Source organism: Apteryx mantelli, chromosome 2, assembly GCF_036417845.1.
Source record: "Apteryx mantelli isolate bAptMan1 chromosome 2, bAptMan1.hap1, whole genome shotgun sequence".
Lineage (NCBI taxonomy): Eukaryota > Metazoa > Chordata > Aves > Apterygiformes > Apterygidae > Apteryx > Apteryx mantelli.
The window spans coordinates 75874197-75878387 of record NC_089979.1 but is presented as its reverse complement, the minus strand read 5'-3'; the positions used below and the strand labels follow the sequence as shown (position 1 = coordinate 75878387).

Sequence of the window (4191 nt, the reverse complement as noted above, 5' to 3'; positions counted from 1 at the left end):
CATGCAAAAAAGTTAAATAAACCATGGTTAAATACTAGAAAATATTTATGAAACAAACCAAAGTATTCAGAGTTCAAATAAAAAGACTGTTCTGAGGCATGACATAAAATAGCATCTGTTGAAAAATTTCAAGCACCCAGTAACCTGAGATAGCATTCTTTGTTTCTCAGGTATGGCAGTTTATCATTTCCCTCAGTAGATGGATTAAAATGATGACAGATGAAGATCCATTGCCAAGGAAAATGAAGGATCACATGTAGATACGTAATTAGTTGGTTCTGGGCCATTAAAACATACAAAATGTGGAGGCTGAAAGAGACTCAAAGACCTACACTGGTAATATTAAATTGTTCTGTGACAGTTCTATCAACTGTCAGAAACTCAAAGTAGCAGCACATTTCTATCGGTAAAGATCACAATTCTGATGAGGTGCTGACTCATTCCCTTAGTTTTCAGTAAATACTTTGTGTACCACACAGCTTTCAGCTATGACAGGTGCATAAAATTATCTTCTTCTTCAAGAAACTCTAATTCATATGCATACAGATTTTCCAGATCTTCTGCACTATGAAATAGGTTGGTCCTGTCGCACAGTGTTGAAGATCTGGCAGGAAATCCTAGCCCTACTGAAATAAATGGGATTTATGCCACAGATTTCAATAGGTCTTGAATTTCACCTCTGGATGAGAGAATAACCACTTGATATTTCATTTGATTCCTAACCATTCCCTCAAGTCAAATAGGACATAATGTATTTCTACGATATTCCTCAAAGTCACTGTTTTTGTTTCAGTGTGACAGATGCCAGCCATACTGGAATCTTTTCAAATTGATTCTGACTGAGACATTAGCTTACTGCCTGGAAAATAAACTTTTCATTTCTATAACTGAGTGCATTAGGGAATACTTCAGACATGTTTTGCAGGACAAACCCTTTTGTTTTGCTAACAGGGCTCATGTACACACTTCCAGTGGGAAAACATCTGTTTTTCAAATCTATCCTCCTAGATATATCTGGATTCAAGCTACAGACTTTGGAACCACATCCAAACATTCCCAAAGTTCAGCAGTATTTGGATCAGGGAGCTGAACTGAAGTCATTATGGAGAAACAGGCCAGGTCTGAGATTTAAGCTTCTTAAACTTTCAGGGACCACTTAGCTTTGGGATTTTGGCTTAGGTCCAGCTCTGCTTCTTAGGTATGAGCATGGTCATTTAATGTTGCTTTGGGCAGATAGGCACCACCTATCCACAATAATATACAAGCACCTATCAGTCAAGGGAGCTGCTTTCAGGAGAAACTGAGGTGAGATCAAAAGTATATTTTCTAATTACCTTTAGTTCATCTGCTGAAGAAATTCACAAACTTCTACCTCAGTGCACACTTCAGGCAGACAACACAACAACATCCATAACAAAATCACGGCTTCATGCTTAATTTCAGAACAGAATGTGCTAACTAGCATCTAAGAGTTACCAGCTTTCACAGAATGTTGATATTGTTTTAATATTAAGCTTAATTTTAAATTTGATAATAAAGGGGGAGATAAATTTTTTGGGGGAAAATCATAGCTTCATTCCATTCCTTAATAAACTGTTATCCAATAAAAATAAACAATAAATAATTCAAGGTAACCTTGAAAATTTGGACTGCAGAATCTCTGTGAACTTTTAAGGCAAGAGTCTTCTGAAACATCTGCTGCTCAATAATCTTTATCAGGTCAGTAGTTTCAAATGTAGAATCTCTTCCTGGAAAACATACAACAGATGCTTATAGTTTTGTTGTTCATTACCTGATATACAATATGTGATGCATGTAAGAGAGAGAAAAGGAGAAAGAGACAAAGGCAAGTAAAATTTTTCTGAAGCTACTCATGCTCCTCCTGAATACAATGCTCAGATTTCCTATCCCAATGGAGGATCCACACCCAATTTAAAAGCCACAGCTGCAGGTACCTAAATAATTAAACCCAAAACTTATCCAAAAAGCAGCATTCAAATAAGTGAACTGATCAACAGGAACCAACAGCCTATAATACCACCCTAAGATAATGATAAAATAGCCATAACCAATTACTCTCTACACTCATTGAGCTCCCTAATCAATAGCTTAAGAATCAAAGATTGCTCTAAATCCTCCTTGGTAGAGACACTAATTACCAATGATCAAAATAATGTAAATTATAACTGTAATCTTTTTATCTATCTGTAACACCTGGCACAAGAGAAACCACTAAAAGGGAAGCTCAAAGACCACTGAAGTCAATGAAGCCATAGTTACACAGATCTATTTCCAGCTCAAGCAGTCTCTCTCCTACTGCCTCCAACTACTGTTGCCCTTTCACTTCTTTCCCTGTGCCCGCCCATGTGTCAGCACAGCTATGTGATCATATTGTAAACAAGAGGAGGGGACAAATTCTGCTGAAGAAATACCTTTTTTTTCTTCTTTCATAGTGAGGAAGAGGGAGATGGTCCAACCCAGATCCTTTCTTATATCTGGTAGCTGTAAGTGATGCTGACAATGACCATCCTGACATCTTCTACAGATTTTCCTCCCCTATTGTAAGAGTAACTTATATTATTTTCTGGATGACATAGAAACCCATAAGTGGTCAAAATGTTTTGGATAATTTATATGCCATATATATCATCTAAAATGCAACAATTCTGTAAAGCTGGGGGATAGAGGTATTTTGCACTTTGCATGAATGAACAATCAGTACAAGAGCAGCTCTTCATTCTCATGCCACTCATTTTTACAGGAGAAATGTGCTTGTGAGCAAAAGCTCAGCTCCTGTTCCAGCTCTTGTCATAAAAATGCTACCATTCTGAAGTACCTAGGGCACTCTCAGAATTGTGCCTAGTGCAGAGCACGCTTTTCTCTGAGAAAGGCTGGAGCCAGATGCCTCAGAGACAGGCTACAGGACTAGGTGGCACATGTTGTTTTATCAGAATTCCTTTGGTCTAATGAACAGATCAAAGGACTCTAAGTTTCTTCCAACCTCCGCAGCAGGACTTAAGTGCAATACCTTGGTGTGACTCAGACTGTGGCACAACGAAGCAAGTGTGTGGAGCAGGTGGTTCACTTCACTCATGACTCCATGATAGATGAGAAGGGAGGCACCTCTTGAGAGATCTCTTGCAGCCTGGCAGCAGTTCAGTCCATTCCAGTGTTTCTTGCAAAGATCTGGCAGGATCTAAGCATTTAAAAACAAAATAAGCAAAAGAAAAAAAAAACACAACAAAGCTTACTTCAGTGTGGACTTTGCCCCATAGCTCAAGAGGCTCTGATAGCTATTAGCAGGAGTGTAAGGTCACTGCTGGTAGTGTTCATTCTGAGGCAGGACTGTTGGCATATGCTCTAGAAGAAAGCACACAACAGGAATGATTTTAATGAACTAGCATAAGGTAGATGTATAGATGTTCTGCCTTGAAAGAAAACTAAAATCATGTATATCTCTTCCCTTGAGATGACACAGGGCACAGTATATTCCAGAGAAGCCAAGGGTCACTAAAGAGTTAGCATATAGCTGCCTCCTCACACATCTTTAGAGACAAAACAGAGATATTCTGAGTATTCCTCTATCAATCTCTTTTGGACAAAGGCCTTTAAGTACCAGACAGGATGGCTCTCTTTACATCCTAGTATTTAAGTACCTCTCCACTATTGAGAGCAGATCCAAGGGACAGAACAGTAAACGATGTATGGAAGAAATGTGCACATGCTCTGAAATCTAAAGGTCCTATTGGTGACCTGGAATTGGTAAGAATAAAAGCTTTCAGACCTCTGGATCTTTTGCAATCTTAATAAAAAAGGTCAGTGACCCACTCAACAGAGCATCCATATAAAGATATGGGGCCCACTATCAACATGATTAAAACTAATCAGCATTTGTGTTGGCAACAAAGAAGCTAAGTATTTAATGGATGAAGCAAAGAGACAACCTCTTAACCTAAGGGGCTATCCCTATATTAAGCTGATTTACACTAGTCCGAGGAAAAAGAAGGGAGTTTGCCCATGCAAGACTTGTTCAGTATGTATATTACACTCAGGAATTATTGTGGAAAAACATAGGAGTTTTTGATCTGTTCTTCAAACGCCAAGTATGAAAAGGACTTTCTAGTGGTGGTGAAAAGTCTTCAGCTCAGTGTTCCTTCAGATGAGTGAAGCCTTCAACTTTAGCTGAGTGTT

General features: G+C 38.6%; 1 long non-coding RNA gene across 1 annotated transcript; it reads right to left on the bottom strand.

The window, feature by feature from the left end:
• Nucleotides 1-1726: 1726 nt before the first annotated feature.
• On the bottom strand, nt 1727-3154 carry LOC106483340 (uncharacterized). Its single transcript, XR_001292348.1, has 3 exons — nt 3029-3154; nt 2433-2556; nt 1727-1748 (listed from the first exon to the last, which is right to left on the bottom strand). It is a non-coding gene; the product is annotated as an uncharacterized lncRNA (long non-coding RNA).
• Nucleotides 3155-4191: the final 1037 nt, after the last annotated feature.